The sequence below is a fragment of the Pseudophryne corroboree genome, chromosome 1, assembly GCF_028390025.1.
Source record: "Pseudophryne corroboree isolate aPseCor3 chromosome 1, aPseCor3.hap2, whole genome shotgun sequence".
NCBI lineage: Eukaryota > Metazoa > Chordata > Amphibia > Anura > Myobatrachidae > Pseudophryne > Pseudophryne corroboree.
Window position 1 is genome coordinate 979,075 of NC_086444.1, and position 26,566 is coordinate 1,005,640.

General features: G+C 45.6%; 1 protein-coding gene across 1 annotated transcript in view; it reads right to left on the reverse strand.

The window, feature by feature from the left end:
- LOC134932220 (myosin-IIIb-like) overlaps positions 1-26,566 on the reverse strand; it is a 374,352-nt gene that overhangs the window by 114,117 nt on the left and 233,669 nt on the right. The window lies entirely within an intron of this gene.

A 26,566-nucleotide genomic window follows, 5' to 3' on the forward strand; every position in this document is an offset into this window, starting at 1 on the left:
CACACATAACGCCATCACCGTACATTATACAGCCACCTACACACACATAACGCCATCACCGTACATTATACAGCCACCTACACACATATAACTCCATCACCGTACGTTATACAGATACCTACACACACACACACAATGCCATCACCGTACATTATACAGCCACCTACACACATATAACGCCATCACCGTACATTATACAGCCACCTACACACATATAATGCCATCACCGTACATTATACAGCCACCTACACACATATAATTCAATCACCGTACATTATACAGCCACCTACACACATATAATGCCATCACCGTACATTATACAGCCACCTACACACACACAATGCCATCACCGTACATTATACAGATACCTACACACACACACACACACACACACACACACACACACACACACACACACAATGCCATCACCGTACATTATACAGCCACCTACACACATATAACGCCATCACTGTACATTACACAACCACCTACACACATATAACACTATCACCGTACATTACACAACCACCTACACACATATAACGCCATCACTGTACATTACACAACCACCTACACACATATAACACTATCACCGTACATTACACAACCACCTACACACATACAATGCCATCACCGTACATTATACAGCCACCTACACACATATAACGCCATCACCGTACATTATACAGCCACCTACACACATATAACGCCATCACCGTACATTATACAGCCACCTACACACATATAACGCCATCACCGTACATTATACAGCCACCTACACACATATAATGCCATCACCGTACATTATACAGCCACCTACACACATATAATTCAATCACCGTACATTATACAGCCACCTACACACATATAATGCCATCACCGTACATTATACAGCCACCTACACACACACACACACACACAATGCCATCACCGTACATTATACAGATACCTACACACACACACACACACACACACACACACACAATGCCATCACAGTACATTATACAGCCACCTACACACATATAACGCCATCACCGTACATTATACAGCCACCTATACACATATAACGCCATCACCGTACATTGCACAACCACCTACACACATATAACACTATCACCATACATTACACAACCACCTACACACATACAATGCCATCACCGTACATTATACAGCCACCTACACACATATAACGCCATCACCGTACATTATACAGCCACCTACACACATATAACGCCATCACCGTACATTATACAGCCACCTACACACATATAACACCATCACTGTACATTATACAGCCACCTACACACATACTGTATAATGCCATCACCGTACATTATACAGCCATCTACACACATATAACACAATCACCGTACATTATACAGCCACCTACACACATATAATGCCATCACCGTACATTACACAGCCAGAGATCACAGTCACTGTACGTTACACAGCCACAGATCACACAGTCACTGTACATTATATAACCACAGATCACACAGTCACTGTACATTATACAGCCACAGATCATACAGTCACTGTACATTATATAACCACAGATCACACAGTCACTGTACGTTACACAGCCACAGATCATACAGTCACTTTACGTTATACAGCCACAGATCACACAGTCACTGTACGTTATACAGACACAGGTCACACAGTCACTGTACATTATACACAGGTCACACAGTCACTGTACATTATACAGCCACAGATCACACAGTCACTGTACGTTATACAGACACAGATCACACAGTCACTGTACGTTATACAGACACAGATCACACAGTCACTGTACGTTATACAGACACAGGTCACACAGTCAGTGTACGTTATACAGCCACAAATCACACAGTCACTGTATATTATACAGACACAGATCACACAGTCACTGTACATTATACAGCCACAGATCACACAATCACTGTACGTTATACAGCCACAGATCACACAGTCACTGTACGTTACACAGCCACAGGTCACACAGTCACTGTACGTTATACAGACATAGGTCACACAGTCATCGTACGTTATACAGCCACAAATCACACAGTCACTGTACGTTACACGGACACAGATCACACAGTCACTGTACGTTACACAGACACAGATCACACAGTCACTGTACGTTACACAGCCACAGATCACACAGTCACTGTACGTTATACAGACACAGGTCACACAGTCACTGTACGTTATACAGCCAGAGATCACACAATCACAGTACATTATACACAGGTCACACAGTCACTGTACGTTATACAGACACAGATCACACAGTCACTGTACGTTAGACAGCCACAGATCATACAGTCACTGTACATTATACACAGGTCACACAGTCACTGTACATTATACAGCCACAGATCACACAGTCACTGTACGTTAGACAGACACAGATCACACAGTCACTGTACGTTAGACAGACACAGATCACACAGTCACTGTACGTTAGACAGACACAGATCACACAGTCACTGTACGTTATACAGCCACAGATCACACAGTCACTGTACATTATACAGCCACAGATCACACAGTCACTGTACGTTATACAGCCACAGGTCACACAGTCACTGTACATTATACAGCCACAGGTCACACAGTCACTGTACATTATACAGCCACAGATTACACAGTCACTGTACGTTATACAGCCACAGATCACACAGTCACTGAACGTTATACAGACACAGATCACACAGTCACTGAACGTTATACAGACACAGATCACACAGTCACTGTACATTATACAGCCACTGGTCACACAGTCACTTGTCGAAGTCGGAAAATATTACAGTACACACATCACATACAAACACCACACAGATGGCCTCCATGCGCGTCCTTATTCTGCCGTGCGTGCACATATTCGCAAATTGCGTATGATCACTCACGCGGTCATGCGTGTTAGCGCGTGGTATGAGTAATTACGGTAGCATTTGTACTCGCATGGAAAAGCCACAAAGACATATCATATATTTAATCCATATAATGCATAAATCACCCACTGTCTGCTCATTCTTCTAATAGCAAGAAGATGGTTCACACATAAATTATCCTCCTAGAAACTTTAATACAATGTACCAGACGGCCTTGTTTACGCAAAGCTTTGAAATCCTATGAAGAAGGCAAATACCTTTGGTTACCCCCATTGTTCTAGAGTTGTCTAGTATCTGTCGAAGACAATAAATACTGGATTGTCATTGTCTTATCTGAAGACAGGACAAACAAAAAGACAATACCCAGGAACCTAGTTTATCTGAAGAGAACTCAATTATAGCAATAGCTGACAAATTACAAACCAGAAATTTAGATAGCGAAGGTAATAACAGTCATGGTCTGAACTCTTGGAAATGTGTGTGTGTGTGTGTGTGTATGTATATATATATATATATATATATAGATAGATAGATAGATAGATAGATAGATATGTTCCCTAACAAATTGTAATAACAGGAAAATGTATGTATATATATATATATATATATATATATATATATGGATATGTGTATATCTTGAGGATGGAAATGGAAAATCATATCATGTGTGGGTTCATATTGTTCAGAGTCACATAAACAATCTGGTGGGTATAAGAATATTGTCACATATTACAACAATAAGTTACTAATAATACCAGATTTATGTATGATTAATGTGAGGGGTTTAACTGGTCATGGGGCGGGAACTCAGATGCAAACAACACAAATCACATCTCAAGTCTTAGCCATCGCCCACCGCTTGAGCTGACCAATGATCCCCGGTGCACAGGATATGTCCCACCCCCGAACCAATGGAAGAAGAGCATACAGTGTCTATTGTATTATGTTTTGATCAACTGTATAAAAAGCCAAGCTACCTAGCCGGTCGGTAATCTCTCTCTCTGAAGGGTTATCATGCCTGATTGATCTGAGCACCGGGACAGTGTGGCGCTGGCGAAACCAAACGTATGTACCATTGTATTGTAGCCTCTTTTCTCTTATTGTAATTGTATATTTGTTGTAACCCCCTTTTTATCAATTATATGTTGGCGGGTTGGATCCCAACTTCTTAAATACAAATTGTGTTGTGTCTCTTTCTCTGCTAGATTTGTAAGTGTATCTCAGCCACACGTGTAGCTGCAAAGTGCTCACGGCGTGTCTTTGTGTGTGATGCACCGCGTGTACTTTGTACATCCATCGCTGCATTTGTACGCAAAGTGCGTACACGGTACGGGGCTTTGTACGCTGTGTAAAAAGTACGTAGGCTAAGAATTGATTACAACGGCCGCAGCTGCTCCATTTTAAAGTGTATTGTGTGTATTTTTAAAGTGTTGCTTTTAGTCCTGTAAGTAAATCAGCATTTACAATTGGGGACTCGATCCGGTTTTCACATGCTCACAGGCTAGCAGATCATAGCAGACTTTAATCTATCAGCAAAGGGTGGAAATACATCTTCACGTTAAACCTTTTTCTGGTTGCTGGATGTTTTGGAACCCTATTTGTGTGCTGTTAGATTGCGTCTGCTCTGTCTGGTCTGCAGAGGTGCTAATAGAGTCCGGAGGTAAACAGGAAAAAAGCTATTTAAAAAAATCTGTGTAATTTTTCTTGGCGAAAAAAGCATACACAGGGCGTACCTATACTTTGCATACCCTCTCACATATTGTTGCCACAAGGTATAGGTTTTTAAATCAGTTTAGATCTGTGTGAAATCGATACATTTGTTCGCTATATAGATAAATTTTAATATAGTATGTTAAGGGAGTAATTATAAAAATACAAAACGCAGTTCTGGCCCAGTTGTTAAAGGGTTAAACGGAACAAGTGTGGGTTGTGTTAAGTGAGCGATTATAGGGGGTAATTCCAAGTTGATCGCAGCAGGATTTTTGATAGCAATTGGGCAAAACCATGTGCACTGCAGGGGAGACAGATATAACATTTGCAGAGAGAGTTAGGTTTGGGTGGGTTATTTTGTTTCTATGCAGTGTAAATACTGGCTGCTTTATTTTTACACTGCAAATTAGATTGCAGATTGAACACACCCCACCCAAATCTAACTCTTTCTGCACATGTTATATCTGCCTCCCCTACAGTGCACATGGTTTTGCCCAATTGCTAACAAAAATCCTGCTGCGATCAACTTGGAATTACCCCCATAGTTTGTATTGCTCACATTTATAGAGATTGTGTGGGTTGTATTATTGCGGACGCACATTTTGTACACGTGCTCCGGTCAAAGACAGGTGAGCGCACGCAGCGTAAAAGGCACGCACGGTCGCGTGTTTACGCAAAGCTGCGTAAGAGTGCGAACGCTATGTACAAATTACACGATAGTTTGTTCAATTAAAATGTGGGATAGTATACCTTAAATACAATAGCACATAACTATCCGATTTCAAAAGCAGATTAGTGTAAGACTTTTTGTCTAAACTGTAAGTGCCTCTGGGGTAAAGCTGCCAATCAGAAAGAGTGGAAATTTTCTGTACAGAAAAACGCTGTGTATTTGTGTGAGCTGAAAGTGGAGTGAGTGGATTTGAACCCCGGAAATTCGAGTCCCGTGGGTACACCAAGTAAGCAGAGACTTGGTGGCGTGAGGCGGCTGACTCACGTTAATAAAGGTAGAGATATTAAGCAAATCGTGAGGAGATTTGTAGAGGAGCGTGATATAGAATTGTGCATTGTGCAGAAGTATAGAAATTGTGAATTGAAGTAAAGGTTTTGTATCACGTTCCGGCTGAGAATCGCAGCTTGTATATTCGATTCCAGTGGTCGTAGGGCGGATAGGTAACAAGTACCTATACGCTGTGTGATTGGACTGCATGTTTGTGGGTGCGATACATAGCGCAACTTGATACCCCTTTTACGAGCTTTTGCGTAAAATCACGGTATCATTAGCGCTGTGTAGAGCATACGCAAGGGTGATTTGTGGAAGTCAAAAAGGGAAGTTTTCGCTGGTCTCTCTCAGGAAAATCTTCAACGGTAGATATTCACTGGAAAAGGTAAGTTACTCCTAAAACTTCCAGTGAATAGAAGCCAGTTAGGGCCTTACTGGGTACGCGGTGGTCACTGTTGGAGTGAGTCGTGGTACGTCAGTGGAGAAGGAGCGAGTGAAAGCGTTAGGTGTCTTTCACCGCCTATTGTGTTGTGCATTTGGGGATTGCGTTTATAGGCAAAAAGTCCGCGATAGGATCCACTTGCACAAGCAGTGGGCGTTTGGTAGCTAGGGTTCAGGCTGAAGAGTTGGGAACGAGAAGGTCAGAATTGCGGCCGAGAGGGTCAGCACGGTTTATTATGTGTGAGAAATATGGTTCACACACGGAGGCTTTTTGCAATGAGTGGGTACGTATGACTGACAAAGATAGGGTATCATTCCCTAGGGTGGGCAGCTTTGAACCAGAGGTACTGCAGAATGTAGGTATTAGAATATGTCTGATCAAATCTAGAAAAGAAAGGATCAGATATAATGATTGTTTAAATCTGTGGCAACAAGAGGGCAAGGTGCAAAAGGAACAAACTCGCAAAGCAAGTTCCAAACCTAGCAGGAATGAGGGCATGAACACACCATTACCGACACAGGTCGAAGGGGAGGAAGTGGCTACAATCAATGGTATATCTGTAAATGATAGAAAAGTGCAGAATCAATGTGTTAACCTTAACCCTTGCAAGTTGTATTCTGTTTTGAACTCTCTCCAAGGTCATAGGTCAGAGGAAAATGATGCATCCATCCCACTCTCAGCCCTCATCCAGGCAGTCGCCTTACAGGAAATTCAGGTGGGCCCTGTCCAACCGGTAAGAGCAGTAACAGTATCCCCCACTGAAAGGACTGGTGAGATCACAGACATCGGTAAGTGTGAGACTGTCCGTTACACAGAGACATCAACACCTCACAGTGAGTAGATTAGGAATGGAATGGTAGGATTACATCCTGTCTTGGAAATAGTAACTCCCAATGGGAGAACCGATAGTCAGGGAGTAATCCTCACCAGGAATAATGCAATGTATTGCCCGTGGTCCAGATCAGAACTTCGGTAAATCATTTCAGAGTTCCCCGATCCCCAGAAGCATTTAGCCAGATGTCAGAAGTTTATCAGAGATCTGGGTAATACCCATGAACCGGCAAACAAAGATTGGCGGATATTCTTGAAAGCGTGCCTACCCCCTAATATTGACACCCAAAAATTTATTACAGATTGTAAATTAGAGTCGGATGGTCCTATGACTGACGAACACAATCAGGAGAACATGGAACGAATAAACATACAACTAGGATTGTATTTCCCCACTACTGTCAAGTGGAGAAAAATTTTCTCCATAAAGCAGAGAGAAAATGAAATGACATCTGAATATTTCTATAGGGCGTTGCAAATAATGGATAGATACATTGGGGTATCGGATATAGGGAACGATGCAAATTACAGGGAGGTGGCTGTCTCTGTGCTAATAGATGGGCTCAATAAGGCATTGAGGGCCAGGGTGCAAACCTCTTTGCCAAATTGGAAAGGGGTCACAGTAGATAATCTTAGAGAGTGCGCTATGGAGCATCACAGGAATATCACTATATGCAGGGAACAACAGGAGGAGAGGCTGAGGACTGAAAATACACAGGCTCTTACAGCAAAGTCCCATCTACCTGAACCTCAGACCATTGATGTTTGGAAAAGATCAAGACTATGTTACACTTGTAGGAAGGAAGGGCATTTTGCCAGAGATTGTAGGAGTAGTAGGACACATAGTCAATATAGACCCCTAGACAGAAAACACAAGCCACATTATTAAACACATAGACGGGATCAAGGGACATATAGTAAGGAATCACGAGCCATATAGAGAACACAGATTCGGCTAATGGGAAGAACGGAATATATGCAACATTAACCTTTAACAAAACTTGCTGGGGTTAAGATGGGGCCTCTAAACTTTTGCTTCTTTCTCTAGCAGAAATGGCCCCTGATTAACTTAACAGGAGCTTTGTTAGATATGATATACATATAATGTGCTCCCGCGCAGGAAGTGCAAAGTATGTTAGTCACCCACAAAGACTAATGTTACATATCACTGTTCTAGATTCATGTCCATCACAGGTAGAGGAAATTATCTCACAGATACCGGGTTCCCTATGAACTTAGGATGGATAGGACACTGGATTGATGGCTGGGATAGTCCCAGGAGAGAAACAACACACATATAATTTTTTTTAGGGGAGTAGACCATGTAGAAAATCACTTCTCCACAGTGCCAAATCCAGTTGTCAAATTTTATAAAATCCTCTTTGCCTCTACAAACTTATCTGTTACTAACCTTTATGTTATTTTTTATACAAAGTTTCCTCCTCATCTCTTATCTTCACCGACAGGAGGGTACAATACATGGACCCGATTACAGTTCAAACGCCACATGCCTACTCGGTCCTTCAGAGTTCTGCCCAAATCCAGTATATCTCACCAGCATAAGGACACCAGTATTAATGCAGTGTGCCTGGTCATGCACAAAGGGTGGAGAATGAGAATACTGGTGAAAGGAGACTGTGTATAGACACCGATATGCATGATGGTGTGACAACCTGTTGGTGAATGCCAATCCTGACATTTTTTTTTTTTAATTATTATTCCCCTCTCTTCTCTCATCCAGAGACGGTTTACTTCACACAACTGGTAACACACGACAGTAAAATTGCAATGAAAATTTGTGTTCCCTACAGGAAAAGGAGGTCTGGAAGTCGAAGGGGTATGGTTAGGAGTTCCCAGGACTTTGGACAGGTGGACACGGTAAGCCAGTGGCCCCCAGAGTATATCTCCCAAGCCTAGCTGAGGCGGCATATGGTCTGACTCACCTAGGGTAAGTGGAGTGCGCCAGGATTCTCTTCCCATGCAGGTAAGAGAGCAATGACATGTCTTACTTGCTTGAGGAAGAATATTGGTAAGGCAATACCAACAGAGCCATCCCATATCCCTCCTACAGACGAACCTTTTCAGGTAATACAAATCGACTTCATACAGTTACCACCCTGTAGGAATTTGAAATATGTGTTAGTATGTATTGATGTATTTTCCAACTGGGTAGAAGCGTTCCCCGCTGCCACAAATACTGCTACGTTCACTGCAAAGAAAATCGTGCAGGAATTTGTGTGCAGATATGGTATCCCTAGTATGATTGAAAGCGATAGGGGTACCCATTTTACAAGTGAAGTCTTTCAGGTCATGTGCAAACTGATGGGAATTAATAGCAAGCTGCATACTCCATACCAACCACAGGCAAGTGCAAAGGTAGAGAGAGTGAACAGCACTATTAAGAACAAGCTGAGCAAAGTGATCGCTGAAACTGGATTGCTGTGGACAGAAGCTTTGCCACTAGTGTTGTACAGCATCAGAACCACTCCCAGGTCTCCACTTAACTTATCACCCTTTGAAATTCTTTTTGGTCGACAACCTCATGTAATGATAGACCCCCAGGATGATTTGAAATGCAATAATGAAGTGACTGTGAAATATTTGGTTAGTATGAGCCGGCAGCTGAGAAATCAACAAAGAAATCTAAAGCTGGTGATTCCTGACCTACCGAACAGTAATTATCATGACATTGAGCCTGGGGATTATGTGATGATACAAAATTTTCTACGCTCAGGTTGCCTCATAGACAGGTGGGAAGGACCGTACCAAGTCTTGTTAACCAGCACTACAGCATTAAAGGTCGCCGAAAGAGAGACTTGGGTCCACTCGTCCCACTGCAAGAAGGTCGCTGACCCGGAGAAAACTCGTGACAAAGTAGTTTTATTGCTCACATTTATCGAGATTGTGTAGTTTGGTAACTGTGTGTTCCAAGTGAACTGTGTGTTCAAAGAGCAAGGTGAAGAGAACCTCGTATCACTAGAGTGTTTGTTCCGGGAAAGCTGAGAGGCAGGACTGTTGAAACGGCACCTGAGCGCAGAGAGCAACAAGATCAAAGACGGTTGTTGTACCAGTTTTCTTTTTTTCACCTCCCACTGCCTTTTTCTCTTTCTCATCCTCATTATTTTCCTTCTTTCCCCTAACGAAATGGATCTATCACAAGAGACTGCGTTTCGGGTTCTGCTAGTTATATTGTTTTTAACCAGGACAATCTGTTTTGGTGAGGCTCCCAGAGAGGTCGAGAAAGGATCTGGAATGGGTTCTGATGGCAAGTATGAATTTGTAGGATCTCAGGATCAGCGCATCACTTTAGTAAAGGCTGGCATCAGTAAGCGCTCTGGTAGTCAGGGAGCTCGGAGGCACTGTGAGGGGTTATTGTCTGATGAATATTGTATTTGTAGGAATTGTGAGAATCTAGTTGAAGATGGGTGCATCCGGAGATGCCAGTCCAACATTAATATCGACATGGACCGACATCCGTTGAGTGATTACCACTCACTACTGGGTAAGGTCTTAAACCAGACAGAATGCTGGGTGTGCTCACAGGTACCTCAAGGACAGAGTAAATCAGGATTAGTACCGTACCCTTTAGCAATAGATGAGGTACTCGAATTAAGGGGTGGGAGACCGGTGGACAAGAAATTCAATATATCTAGGCCCCCTAGTTTGAAGCTCCACCAGTATCATGTAGACAGGTCCTTATTGTGTTTTAATATTTCCAATTTCCAAAAACCAGGAAATTGGGAAGTGACGTGGAATAACCAGACAATGACCTTTTCACACAGAGCGGACGGGATACCTATCGACTCTGAACTTGTACGCAAGATAGCCAACAGTGGGAGGTATTTTCGGTACCGGTATACACGTGGAAGCAAGACCATGTGGGGTGGAAAAGTATCGTCAGGGTATTGTGCTCATATCATCCAGTCCGATACTTGTACTGAGCAGATGGGAGAACTAGGGATTGGTTTCTTTACATGGAAAGTTTGCAAATATGGTGATGTTACATTTTGTCCCCTTTGTTCTCCCAGATTATGCCTATTTCATATGTGGGAGTAAGGCGTACAAGTGGCTCACTCCGAGCTCAGAGGGATTGTGTTATATTGGGAGAGTACTGCCAGAGGTCATGACCATAACCCATGATAAAATGAAAGACGTTCACCGCAGTGCTCAGGCTCCTTATACTCATACTCACTATGAACACATCATCAAGAGACACCTCATAGATAGGGCAGAGCACGCAGCCTCTGTTTTAATCCACGATTCCACCGGGATTCAGTTCCTTCTCGCATTAGATATCACCCGTACTGCCAGAGGAATTATAAATTATAGGTATATCCATGCGCTATCGAACCTGATAGATAATATCACTGAGATGTATGCCGACACCTTCAGGTATACGGGAAGGGAGCTACAAGCTTACAAGATGGAGCTGATCCAGCACAGGATGGTCGTGAATTATGTCACAGCCGTGAAAGGTGGGTACTGTGTTCCTCTGGCAACTCAATATGGTGTGAAGTGCTGCACGTATATTACAAACAGCACTGACGACCCAACCGAGATTATCGATCAAAAGATGGACGATATCTTGCAGTTGAAGTGGGAGTTCCGGAGGAGACACAACCTTACCCTGACGGCTGTGGGTAATGAGCTGACCAGCTGGGTCTCATGGTTGAACCCACGCAAATGGTTCTCAGGGTTAGGAGAGTGGGCACAAAATGTTATTATGAGTGTAGGGAAGTTTCTCCTTTGTATCATGGGAGTCATCATAATTATTGGTCTGATATTCAGGTGTGTTCGAATTCTAGCAAGGCGCAAACATAGCACAAAGTTGATGAGTCTAAGGAGCGAGGGCATTGTTATAGCAGCAGATTTAATTTATGACCCATCCATAGAGACAGTGTTATGATAAGGATTGCAAATGATTTCCATGGCCTGTTTCTTTCACCCGTTTTTTTCTGCCTCCCCCTCTGCCCAGATACATCCAACCGGAAAAGACATCAACCCTACCCAAAATGTTTATGTGAATGTATATATATATATATATATATATATATATATATATACATACATACATACATACACACGTTATGGTAAGAACTTACCGTTGATAACGTGATTTCTCTTATGTCCACAGGTATCCACAGGATAACATTGGGATATTGTCGAGCGACAGCGAAAATGGCACCAACACGGTCACGAGCTTTCTGGCCTCCCAGGATGCATTGGGGCCTTCACCATATAGTCCCGCCCACTGACTCCGTTAGATCAGTTCTTTCCACAGCGATTATAGGCAGGAACATTAGGTAGAGACCTGTACAGGCGATAAGAACACACATGCACACCCTTCCATACAAGAAGGAAGAGGTTTTAGTGATTGTCTAGATCCTCAAATCAGATGCGTCAGGGTGGGATCCCTGTGGATACCTGCGGACATAAGAGAAATCACGTTATCAACGGTAAGTTCTTACCATAACGTATATTTCTCTGGCTGGGTCCACAGGATTATCCACAGGATAACATTGGGATTCCCAAAGCCATTTTAGTGGTGGGGACGCTCCTGATTGCACAGGAGGACCTTTCGCCCGAAGTCTGCGTCATGAGAGGCAAAAGTATCCAAGGCATAATGTCTGATGAATGTGTTTATGGAAGACCATGTGGCTGCCCTACATATCTGTTCTGCTGAAGCACCTTGTTGTGCTGCCCAAGAAGGACCTACCTTACGTGTAGAGTGTGCAGAGACATTAGCCGGAATAGGGAGATCTGCATGAGAATAAGCTTCTGATATTACCATTCGGAGCCATCTCGCCAGCGTCTGTTTACTAGCAGGTCATACTCTTCTATGGAATCCGTAGAGAATGAAGAGAGAATCTGTTTTCCTGATGGCACTAGTACGATCTATGTAGATTCTTAAAGCCCGGACCACGTCCAGCGACGCTTCTCCAGCAGATAGTCCCGATACCTGAAAAGCTGGGACTACAATCTCTTCATTCAGGTGAAACTTTGATACCACCTTTGGAAGATAGCTAGATCTCGTTCTGAGAACTGCTCTGTCTGGAAAAAAACTTAGTAAAGGAGACTTACATGATAATGCTCCTAAATCTGACACTCTTCTGGCTGACGCCATTGGCAGTAAAAAAAGAACTTTAACCGTTAACCACTTAAGATCTGCTCTCTCAAGTGGTTCAAACAGAGGACCCTAGAGAAATTTAAGAACTAAATTCAAATCCCAGGGAGCTGCAGGAGGAACAAATGGAGGTTGAATATGTACTACTCCTTGGAAAAATGTACGTACATCCTGTAAGTCAGCAATCTTCTGCTGAAACCATACAGTTAGTGCTGAGACTTGAACCCTCAAGGAAGCAATTTTCAACCCTTTATCCAATCCTGCCTGAAGGAAATCCAAAATCCAAGCTACTTTAAAAGATCTCGGATTGAAATTTTTTCCAGTACACCAGTGAATATAGGCTTGCCATATTCTATGATACACACGGGCCGAAGAAGGCTTTCTTGCTCTAAGCATAGTTTGGATTACTTGCTTCGAAAAACCTTTAGCCTCTAAGATAGAGGTTTCAACAGCCACGCCGTCAAAGACAGGCGATCCAGATGACTGTGACAACAAGGACCCTGCATTAGCAGATCTGGACGTTGAGGGAGCAGTATCGGTGCTTCCACGGACATTCTCAACAGATCTGTGTACCAATGCCTTCTTGGCCAAGCTGGAGCTATTAGAATGATCGCTCCTTTTGCCTGTTTTATCTTTCTCACTACTCTGGGTAACAGAGATATTGGCGGGAACAGATACGCCAGCTGAAACCTCCATTCTACTGACAGTGCGTCTACAAGGACCGCTCCTGGGTCCCTTGTTCTCGATCCATACCTTGGAACTTTGTTGTTCAGACGAGACGCCATAAGGTCTATCTGTGGTAGACCCATCTGTTCACCAGTGTCTGAAATACTTCAGGGTGTAGTGCCCATTCGGTTTCCTGAATGGTGTGCCGACTGAGAAAGTCCGCTTTCCTGTTTAGTACATCCGGGACAAATACTGCTGACAATGCCGAGAGATGGAGTTCTGCCCATTTTAGAATGGGAGTTACTTCCTCCATCAGACTCTTGCTGTGAGTTCCTCCTTGATGATTGAGGTATGCTACTGCCGTCGCATTGTCTGAGCGGATCTGGACTGGTCTTCCTTGTAGATTGTCCTTTGCCTGAACCAGAGCCAAGTAAATGGCTCTTATTTCTAACAGATTTATTGGCAGGCGACTTTCCCTTGCGGTCCATTTTCCTTGGAATCATAGGCTTCCGAGTACCGCCCCCCAGCCCTGCAGGCTGGCATCTGTTGTCAGGACTTGCCACTCTTTTATCCAAAAGGGTCTCCCCTTGTTTAAATGGCCTGTCTGTAGCTACCACGCTAGAGACCTTTTTACGTTTACTGGAATCTTTATCATCTGCTTCTTTATCGTTTGATGATTTCCGTTCCATTTGGTCAGAATAAGGTGCTGCAACGGTCTGTAGTGGAATTGCGCATATTGCACCATGTCGAAGGTTGATACCAAATGTGGCCGGAGAGACTAGCCAGCCACACGTGTAATGGCGTCTGCGGCACTGAAGGGGTTAACCCTCGTGCCCGGCGCCATGTTACGGACTGTTTAAAAGTTTGTTTAATGATGTGTTTTACTTTTAACATGTCATATGCAGTGCTCTGTGCACCATTGCAGGAAGGCATGTTTAACTGTATCTATTTTATATTCAAGACAGGCTTGGTGTATATTTAAAGGGAAACACGTGTTTAAATTAAATGTATTTAAAGGAAAAATGCAGTTACTATAGCTGTCTGAATAAGCATCTCTTATCCTCTGGAAATAGGAAGGGGCATGCTAAGGGCTCTGTCCTAGCAGTGAGGTGTGAAGGACAATACCTTTTGATGTGTAAGTTCCTTAGAGAGAGATGCTAATCACTGGGTTTATGGGCTTGGAACTTGTTTCATGTAGGCGATTTGATATACGATCCCTAAATGGAAGATAAAGGAAGGAAGACCGTTTGTTTGTATTGTAGCCATTCCTGTTGTAATCTTAAACACTGGGATTGCCTGGAGATGGGAATGACCAGAAACATCTGTATTTTGAAGATATGTGATAAATTTATCAATAGTGAATGTTAATCTGATACCAAACGTTGTCTGGGTGACAGGAAGGAGGATATTGTTTTATTGCACTTATATCCTTGTAAAATGTAATTTATTGGTATTTTGTAAAATAACCTGATTGGTTGGAGAAGACAGGGAGGGCTTACCCCCCTGTGGTACTGTGTGGAAAACTGACATAAAAAGGAGACCTGCGTGCCTCCAGAGTTGAAATTGTAACATCTTCTTCTGCTGAAAACATCTTGATTGTATGCTGTTGCCCCTAGCAATAGGGAGGAGCCTTTTTAAAGGTTATTTGAGCAATAAACACCTTTGCCTCAAGAAGACTGCTTCATCTTGTGACCTACAGGGTTAGGCCAAACCTAGCCCCGTTCTCCGGCTGTCCAGGGAAGCACCTGACGTCTCCAAGCTCCGCCTTCCACCAGCTACCGGTAGAGGCCTAGCAAGTGGCTAGAGGGGATTCATCAACACCACACAGGTGTGGTAAGGCAGTGCGTCGGCACATACAGAGCAGAACCGTGGTTCCAAACGCCACGGCAGGTTAGGAGTTTGGTGGTGGCAGCGAGAACCCGCCCACAACGCAGTGGGTGGAGTCAGTAACAGGCGGTTACTGACGGGAAGCGGGAATCCCCTATGTGGTCAGGCCTCGTGCGGCTTGACCTTCCAATCTGTGCGCAGTCAACGGGACGCGAAAGCGGCGAGTGCTTTCGTACGGTACCGTCCTATCACAGAAATTGGTGGCATAGTGGTGGGATAATCCCAAGCGGCTTTTCATCCCCCGATTGGAGAAGCCGAGTTACTCAGGAGTGGAGTGAATGCAGCGCAGGAGAACGCACAAGATGGCGGAATTCGGCGGAATGTCCAAGGAGGATCTGGAGATCGTATGCCAGGGGAAGGGTGTGGATATCCCTTTCAACGCGTCCAGAGGCGTCATGAAGGCGGCGCTCAGGAGCGTGGAGGAGTCTCATCGGGCGGAGGTGGAAAGCACTGACGGCGTCAGCATCGCAGAGGACGGCCCAACAGTGGACCTTCGTAAGGAACCGGTGAGAACCACAAGCCCCGCCCTCTCTCACAGCAGCAATGTTTCCCAGCAATCCCTAGCAGGGCCAGGATCCCAACGTCCCAGGGGGGGCGGCCCGGATACCCTAGCAGATCGGCTAGCGGAATTGGGGGAAAGGGCAACGGAGCAAGAACGCATGCTTGTCATTCGGATGTGGCATGCGGAGCGGGCATCACAGGCCGTGGTACCCCGGGAGCCGTTGTCAGCTGTTGTACACAGATCAGGACGAGTTCAGTTTGCCAAGTTTGCAGACAGTGATGGGGACATTGATGGACATTAACAAGTTTTTGAAAGGACTTGCAAACTACACGATCTACCCAAGTCAGAGTGGGTGAGACACCTTGTGCCCACTCTGCATGGAGAGGCCTTGGAGGCCTATCAAGGAGTGGCGACGGAGGACTGTGGGAACTACGACGAAGTCGCGAAGGCCCTCCTCCAGCGATTCTTCATCACTCCAGAGTCTTACCGGAAGAAGTTCCGAGACTTGCCCAAGAATCCTAGCAGCACCCATGAGCAGTTCGCCAACCAGCTGCGGCAGTACGTGGTGAAGTGGGTGAAGGATTCGGAAGCCACTACATGGGACGCACTGATCGATCTGATCTGCAGGGAGCAGTTCTACCGCAGGTGCGCCCAAGAAGTGAAGGAGTGGGTGCTAGATCGGGAGCCACCCAGCTTAAAAATGGCTGCCCAATTAGCCGACAAATATGTGGCAATTCGGCCACGGGGGCAGAAGCGCCCCGCCAGCAGCCAGCTCCAACAAACTGTACCACCAAGGGGACCCCCCTCTTCAGCTCATCACCCCCAAAGACAAGCATCTTCCAACCCGGGTGCTCTTGGCCAGCAACCGCACCGCAGCGTCCCTGCAACTGATCAGAGATCATCGGTGCCACGACTGGAGAAGAAGTGCTACGGCTGTGGGAAAATCGGACATCTGAGGATGAACTGTCCTGCATCCCAAGCACCCCAGACTCGTGCCCCAAATCCGAGTGCTGGAGCCCGGATCGCTTGTTTGACGAGAGGAGATGAGCCTACAGAGACTGTTCCCCCTCCAGTCAGTCCGATGGAGTGTGGCGAGAGACAGGTGCACTCTGCGGAGAGAGTCACCTGCATGGCCAAACAGCCCCTACACAACATGTGGAGGCACCTGCAGCCAGTCCACGTGGGACCCCTGCAGGGAGAAGGCCTAAGAGACTCTGGGGCCTCAATCACTGTGGTGAGCCCCCACCTTATAGAACCTGCTGCAGTATTGCAGGGTCACACTGCCACGGTCACCCTGGCAGAAGGAACAGAAAAAGTGGTTCCCATGGCAAGAGTCTACCTGGACTGGGGAGCTGGACCAGAGTTGCGAGAAGTTGCCGTCATGGATGGTCTCCCAACTGATGTGGTCCTAGGAAATGATCTGGGTGGTGGGATCGTCACTACGTTTGTTGGCGCCATTCCCCGGAGTCAAGTTCCAAACCCACCGTTGACATCAGCTACTCCAGCACAGCCCAGCCCAGAGGAAAAGACTACAGCTGCTAGACAACTGCCAGCACAGCCAACCACAGCTTCAACCAGCCCAGAGGAAAAGATTACAGCGGCTAGATCAGCACATCGACCCCGCATGCCTTTTGCCTCTGGTATGCCCACGTCCACTAGCAACGCAGAGGATGTCGGTTCCAGCTCGTTTGATCCTGTGGGGGTGCCCAATGATGCTCCTGACCCAAGTGGTTTGCCAACTCCGGCGGTGAGTATGAGAAACCACACTGACTTTTCCATGACTGACCCCTACCAGACTGACCCTAGTAGTCCCCACCTAGATCCCCCTGTAGAGCGTCCCAATTTAGGAGAGATTGAGGGCCACAGGCAGGAGTTTAGGGAGGCTCGACTCTCTGACCCATCCCCGAAAGGCATGAGGCGCCACTCTGGCAGCGGCCTTGACAGGGTTGGGGCGGGAAGTTTGACCTGGCGGGAAGGGTTAAGGTACAGGGTAAACAGGAAAGTGGGAGGGGATAGACCAGATAGGGAATGTGTCCAACTGGTCCCCTCAGGGAACGTTCCTGCGCAACCGGTGTCGGTTGCCAGTGAAACCCCTTTGGACAGCAACCCGGAGACAGACCGTACCCTGAAGTGCCTGACACAGAGCTTACCCTGGTCTGGAATGTCGGATGACACCCAGACCAACTGTAAGGCTGGTGCCATGCGTTGGCAGCTGGGGCACTCCAGCGGTTGTGTTGTCTCTGGGCCTCTGCCCATAGGAGAACCCTTGCAGCAAGTTGCTGTGGACATAGCAGGTCCCCTGCCTGTGCGCAGTAGATCGGGGAAGACACGCAGCCTCCCTGTAGTGGATGCCACACAGGATCCAGAGGCTGGTGGTCTGGCCGCCATCACTGTGGCACAGGTAGTGGACGAGGAGGATGGAGTAGGCCTAGGTGACAGGGTAGGTTTCCCGAGTCATAGGTCGACAGAAGAGGATTGGAGGGCAGGTCTGACAGTTAGGGCAGACAGTTGCCAGATAGGTATGACGGAGGTGCAGTGCCTGGGGCACCATGTGGGAGGAGACAGGGGTAGGCCCAACCCAGAGGGGGTGGAGGCAACCAGAGGCTGTCCCCGACCCACATCACCCAGACCGGTACTGACCTTAGAACCTGTAAGGCCCTACGGACATGTTGTCATTGACTTTAGTCCTGTAGTGAACCCCTTGACAGAGATGGCTAGGAAGGGCATTCCCAAGTCCGTGGACTTTGCACTCGCTTGCGAGTTGGCATTCCAGTCATTGAAGGAAGCTCGGGTACCCGCTCCAGTGCTGATGGCGCACATTCTTGACCAGGACTGTGTGTTACGAACTATTGCGCCACTGCACGGACTGGGAGCAGTACCGAGCCAGAAAGAGCCATATGGGCAGGAGCACCCTGTGGCCTGTTTGAGCAGAAAACTGCTATGGTGGGAGGTGGGGTATGCCACAGTTGGGACACCTTGGGTGGCACTTGTTTGTAACCGGCCCCCCACCGTGGTGACTTACCACCTACCTGTTAGGTGGCGGCAACCTACCTTGGGGAAATTGGACAGACTTTTGTGGTGGAGCCTTGACCTTGGACTTCAGGTGGACTATTTGAACATTGTGCACCCACGAAGAGAGGCCCACTGCACTATGGATGAACTGTCTAGGCCGGAGCCTACACACCCTAGGTAGCGTCCCCTTCAACACAAGGGGCTGCGGGACCAGGACCCAAATCGTTGGGACATGGGTCCCTGGTTGACCCGCTTGAATGGGGGGGGGAGGAATGTGGCCGGAGAGACTAGCCAGCCACACGTGTAATGGCGTCTGCGGCACTGAAGGGGTTAACCCTCGTGCCCGGCGCCATGTTACGGACTGTTTAAAAGTTTGTTTAATGATGTGTTTTACTTTTAACATGTCATATGCAGTGCTCTGTGCACCATTGCAGGAAGGCATGTTTAACTGTATCTATTTTATATTCAAGACAGGCTTGGTGTATATTTAAAGGGAAACACGTGTTTAAATTAAATGTATTTAAAGGAAAAATGCAGTTACTGAATAAGCATCTCTTATCCTCTGGAAATAGGAAGGGGCATGCTAAGGGCTCTGTCCTAGCAGTGAGGTGTGAAGGACAATACCTTTTGATGTGTAAGTTCCTTAGAGAGAGATGCTAATCACTGGGTTTATGGGCTTGGAACTTGTTTCATGTAGGCGATTTGATATACGATCCCTAAATGGAAGATAAAGGAAGGAAGACCGTTTGTTTGTATTGTAGCCATTCCTGTTGTAATCTCAAAGACTGGGATTGCCTGGAGATGTGAATGACCAGAAACATCTGTATTTTGAAGATATGTGATAAATTTATCAATAGTGAATGTTAATCTGATACCAAACGTTGTCTGGGTGACAGGAAGGAGGATATTGTTTTATTGCACTTATATCCTTGTAAAATGTAATTTATTGGTATTTTGTAAAATAACCTGATTGGTTGGAGAAGACAGGGAGGGCTTACCCCCCTGTGATACTGTGTGGAAAACTGACATAAAAAGGAGACCTGCGTGCCTCCAGAGTAGTGTATTGTAACATCTTCTTCTGCTGAAAACATCTAATTGTATGCTGTTGCCCCTAGCAATAGGGAGGAGCCTTTTTAAAGGTTATTTGAGCAATAAACACCTTTGCCTCAAGAAGACTGCTTCATCTTGTGACCTACAGGGTTAGGCCAAACCTAGCCCCGTTCTCCGGCTGTCCAGGGAAGCACCTAGCGTCTCCAAGCTCCGCCTTCCGCCAGCTACCGGTAGAGGCCTAGCAAGTGGCTAGTGGGGATCCGTCAACACCACACAGGTGTGGTAAGGCAGTGCGTCGGCACATACAGAGCAGAACCGTGGTTCCAAACGCCACGGCAGGTTAGGAGTTTGGTGGTGGCAGCGAGAACCCGCCCACAACGCAGTGGGTGGAGTCAGTAACAGGCGGTTACTGACGGGAAGCGGGAATCCCCTATGTGGTCAGGCCTCGTGCGGCTTGACCTTCCAATCTGTGCGCAGTCAACGGGACGCGAAAGCGGCGAGTGCTTTCGTACGGTACCGTCCTGTCACACCATCAGACCAAACAGTCGCATTGCAGCATGGACTGACATTGTCTGGGCTTGCAACGCTTCCTGAGCCATGACCTGCACCTTGACTATCTTTTTCTCTGGTAAGAGAACCTTCTGTAGGTTTGAATCCAATATGGCCCCCAAATGAACCATCCGCTGTGACGGATTCAGGGACGACTTTTCCCAATTTATGAGCCACCCGTGTCTCAGTAAACAAACTATCGTCTGTTGGAGATGGCTCAACAGTAAATCTTGCGACTGTGCTAAGATTAACAGGTCGTCTAGGTATGGGAATATTCTTATCCCCTGTTTGCGCAGACAAGCTGCCATAACCACCATGATCTTGGTAAACACCCTGGGTGCTGTAGCTAGCCCGAAAGGCAGAGCTTGGAACTGGAAATGTTCCTGGAGGATGGCAAACCTGAGGTAACACTGATGTGACAGTGCTATAGGCACATGCAGGTAAGCATCCCGTACATCCGGAGATACCATGTAATCTCCCGGTTCCATAGCCAACATTATGGAGCGTAACGTCTCCATGTGGAACTTCGGGATCCATATGTATCTGTTCAGCATTTTCAGATTTAGAATTGGTCGATATGACCCATTTGGCTTCTGGATTAGAAATAGATTGGAGTAAAACCCCTGTCCCCTTTGTGATGGAGGTACTGGGACAATCACACCTGACTGCAGTAGTTTTTGGACTGCTTCTTGCAGGGCATTGGCCTTCAACTCTATATGAGACGGGCTGGTGCAAAAAAATCTTTCAGGAGGCTGCCTCCTGAATGGGAACCCATACCCCTGAGATACTACCTTCTGCACCCAAGCATCTGCTGTTGACTATTGCCATGTGTGTGCAAAAAGAAGGAGTCGGCCCAAAACCCTGGAATCCTCCAGGCGGAGGCCCGTCTCTTCAGGCTGAGGGCTTTTGTTCAGGTTTGGAAGCTGGCTTTTTGCTAGCCCACTGCTTCCTACCCCTGGATTTAAACTGGGGTTGTTTAGGCTCCTCTTTAGCTTTCGCTTTGCTTTGCCAACGAAATGAGCGAAATTTTAAACCCTTGTACTTAGGGTTATAGGTAGCCGGAAATCTGACCTTTTTCGATTCAGCCTCTGATTCTAGGATATCCGATAAAGGTTTTCCAAATAATATATTACCCACGAAAGGCAATGCTTCCAATTCCTTCTTGGATTCCGCATCTGCCTTCCAGGTACGTAGCCAAACTGCTCTGCGAGCGACTACTGCCAGGGCTGAAGCTTTAGAAGCAACAGTGCCTACATCAATTGCTGCTTCTTCCAAATACTGGGCAGATTGTCTTAAATGGCAAAAATGATCCTCTTGCTCCCTAGTAGGAGAGGGGAAGTCATTCTCTAGTTCCTCTATCCATTCGCCCATAGCCTTTGCTACCCAGGCCGAAGCCATAGCAGGTCTTACCACTGCTCCTACTAGAGAAAAAATATTTTTCAAAAGGCTATCTACCCTTCTGTCTGTGACATCATTCAATGAGGTAGATGACAGTGGTAAAGCAGATTTATGCACGAGTCGCAGAACATGTGCATCTACTTTTGGAGGAACTTCTCTCTTCGAACAATCCACAGCAGGAAATGGATAATAAGAATCCCATCTCCTAGGAATCTTATACTTTTTACTGGGCGCTGCCCAAGACTCATCCATCATTTCCGTCAGCTCATCTGACGCTGGAAATTCAGCTTTCACTTGTCAAAGTCAGAAAAATATCTCTATACACACTGCCATATTTGCACCTCATTCTGGTCCGCGCTGCGCATGCGTGCGCTCTCCCGTGCGTGCGCATACTCACAGTCGCGGGCACCCGCAGGCGCACGGTATGCGTATTTACGGTAGAGTTTATGTGATCGTAGCGTGCGACTCAATCGTTACATATTTTCAGTAATAATGTATTTTGTAGATCATGGTCCCTTTGATAGATTCTGAAAGTTTAGTTAACATAGCATGTTCCTGAACAGAGAGATCCCTCTTTGTATTGTACGAAGGGTCTAACAGGGGTCATACAGTGGTGTTTGGTACCCATCGGAAGAGTATTTAAATAGCAATATTCCGGTGTTGGTTTGGAGCGGATTAATCGCTCGTGCGAATAGTTATGGACATAAGAAGTTTATGTCCATTTACTATTATTTGTTCTTATTTAGTCATGCGGCGGGAAACTCAGTATCCCACCCACCTGAACAGTTGGAAGCAGTCACAGCCCACCTGTATGAATCAACCTATGACCTTTTGTTATAATGCGAAGCCGAATTCCTGTGTCCAATGAACAATGAGATTGTAGGGACCATTGAATTGTATTGTGTGTGGGGCATAAATAGGCAGGCCGACCATATCCAGTTCACTCTCTTCAACGGTTCTCATTGCTGATAATCGGGAGCTGGATATCGAGGCGCATGCGATCGTTTCCCCTTGTGCGTAAGTGTTTCTCCGCAACTATATTGATCTTCTTGTTATTGTGGGCCAATTTCTCTCTCTCTCTCTCTTCTCCTCTTTCTCTCTTATTTTCCTTTAAATAGTAATTGTATTGTATTTCCTGTGTAGTTATCTGGTTAGGTAGTCTATGTTATATTGTAGTGTATGATTTGTATTTGTATTAATTCTTTTGCAAGTTTATCATTCAAAATATATACATATTAGGCGTTGGACCCTAAGCACGGTATCTGTGTGTTTCTTATAGTATTAAGTATTCTCAGAGCGTCGGTGACGCTCAAACAGCTTTTAAGGTGATAAGGTTATACTGTGTTGCATTTACACTCTAACATTACACTAAGGTTTTACTGCACAATACACTGTTTATGGTTTAGATACAAAGGTTTAATATAGTGAGCGTCAGCGCCGCTGGTGATCTCCTCGTGGTCCCGAGCGTCCGCTACGCTATAGCAAATCATTACGTTAGTCAACAGCCAATAACGTGCCTGCCTGTGATCTCTTGGCCGTGAGTGAACTTGTCGCTTGAGCGCCTCGATCACGGCAAAGCGATTATTACGCAACTAGCGTACCCTTACGGTACTTCATACGTAGATAGCGTACAGTGTTCTTAGACCTCATAAAGGGTATTATATACGATAAATATTTAGCTTTATCAATTGCGGGCTCGTCCTGTCCTTCACATATCTGCACTAGGTAGATACAGCAGACATTATCCATCAGCAAAGGGCGGAAGGTTGTATTCCTCGTGGTGCTGTCGGGATAAGCGTCTGCTTCTCTTAGTAAAGGGTGCTGAAGGAATCCGGGAACCGGAGGTAAGAAAACAATAGTGTCTTTTTAAAACTGTTTATTTTTCTGTCTTGCGTACACACGCACGCACACATATATATCTGCATTTCCTTTTCATTGGTGTATTTTCGTATGTCACTCTCCTGTTTGCCAGTTCTATAGTTGATAAACGTGCTTAGAGAGATTTGTCACTATTTCATAGTTTAAGAGTAAAGGTAATATAGTTAAAATATAGACAAACACACAGCTGTGCCTGAGAGACAAGGCGAAGTCAGTGTGGTGCGCGGTAGATGATCAAGGATCATCTACATTGATAAACATATAAATTGTGTTACGGTGGATCTTTGCTTTGCGTACACGTGTCTCTAACAAAAGACTGAGACTTGCGTACGCAATCCAAGGGCCGACGCACGCAGCGTATATTACGCAACGGAGCGTACGGGTACGCCCACGTAACTCAAATCACAAGTTTTTTTCTCTCCTCTCAACGCGATAAGTAGCGCCACACGGTAAATAACGCCAGGCGATAAATCGCGCAAATTTTTTTTACATTCCAAATTTAAATTAACAGATCCTTCTCCTAATTGGTAACACATCTGGTCTAAAGAAAAATTTCTGCGCACAAATAGAAATAGAAACAAAAGTGTATATGCAGTGAATGAGTGTTTGTTTTTACAATTTTAAAGGTTGAACCACAAGAAAAGTCGAGTACTCGTGAGGTACATGCGTGTAAGTGACGTACACGGTGGCTAGGGAGGCATCCCTGGTTAAATATACAATTTGAGCATTAGAGTGTAGCAGACCAGGAGGTCATACTGTAAAAGACCAGGAGGTCATAACAGACCAGCAGGTTCAGGTACAGCAGACAAGGAAGTCCGCTATACAGTCCACAGGCACAACACCAAGAAAGGGTTGGTGCAACACCCATATAGGCCATATAAGCTCTGGCTGAAGGAATTCGCAGCCGAAATTTTCGATTCCGTTGGTCGCTCAGTACATAAGATTAGTTGCTTGTGTACTAAACGATTGTACCGCACGTAATTGTGTGCATTAGTAAACCTGACCGGTACTATTTGTGTACGAAGGTCATAAACGCTATTTGTACATTCTAACGTGATTTGTGTAATTTTTTTTTATTTTAAGGGAAGTTCGCTGCTCACTCAGGAACTATCCAGCAACCAATAGTTACTGGAAAGAGTAAGTGTTCTTCGGATCACCCTCACAGGTTCCAGTAAATAGAGGTTCAGGTCGCAGGGGCCCTAGGTCGAGTACGCCAGCACCATATCGGTGTGATCAGGTCGTATTGGTCGGCGTGGGCGAGTGAGTGGGGTACTCGGTAAACCGCCACCGTCAGCCTATTTTGGACATTTGGTTTGCGTAAGGGTTGGTTGAATAAAGCAACATCTTCGAACTATGGGGGCCACTTGTTCAGGTAGGGGGCGATCAACCTCGGTTCGGGTTGATTCAGTGAACCGACCAATTGGGTCGGCAAGGTATGTAATGTGTGAGAAATACGGAAGTCACACAGAAGCTTTATGTGATGAATGGGAGAGAATGACAGTACATGACGGGGAGAAATTCCCAAGAGTAGGTAGCTTCAGCTCAGAAGTGTTACAAAATTTAAGGAGGAGGATATGTCTCATTAAATCAACAAAGAGACGAATCAAGCATTATGATTATTTGCAGTTGTGGCAACAGGAAGGTGACATACAGAGAGGATTGGCTCAGGCGGCGGGATCTAGCTCGATCAGAAAACTGATAGCAACGGCCCCACCGCCACCATATATATCAGGAGAAAAATTGGTTGCGGAGAATGACGCATTAAGGTGTAACAAACAACAAACTCTTAGCAACTGTGTAAATGTTAAAGATAATGTTAACCAATTAACCAATGCAAGTATTAACCCGTGCAAGTTGTACCCTGTTTTGAACTTCCCTCAGGAGTGTGATCAAGAGGACGAATCGGCAACAATTTCAGCGCTCTCTCTAGCAGCCACCATAGCAGAGACCACAGTAGGCACAGCTCCACCCCTGAGATTAGTAACAAAGGCCCCTAGCGGAGGGATAGGTGAGGTCGTATCAACAGGTAAGTACGGCACCATACACTATGCTGAAACTATTTCACCACAGCCTGTAGAATCTACACAGAATGAGGTTGTTAGAGTTAATCCCGTTAGAGTAATAGCAGTGCCAAATGGGAAAACAGACACATCAGGAGCCACTCCCATTAGAAACATTGCCATGTACACCCCATTTTCCCGAATGGAATTAAGGACCATAGTGTCTGAATTCCCTGACCCTAGAAAAGACTTAGTTGCCAGTCAAAAATACATCAGAGACTTAGGTAACACTGTAGAGCCCAACAATAAAGACTGGCAGATATTGCTGAGAGCATGTTTACCCTCCAATGTTGACGCAACTCAATTTTTAGCTGATTGCGGATTAGATCAGGATGTACCTCTTACAGATGTGTACAACAAAGATAATGTAAAAAGAATAAGCTTACAGTTAAAAGAGTATTTCCCAGCGGTAGTCAGATGGAACAAGATATTCTCCATTAAACAGAAGGAGTCAGAGACAGCTGCGGAGTATTTTCACAGAGCATTATCAGAAATGGCAAAATACACAGGCATAGAGGACATTAAAACAGACACAAACCATCGGGAAGTAGCAGTATCGGTACTGATGG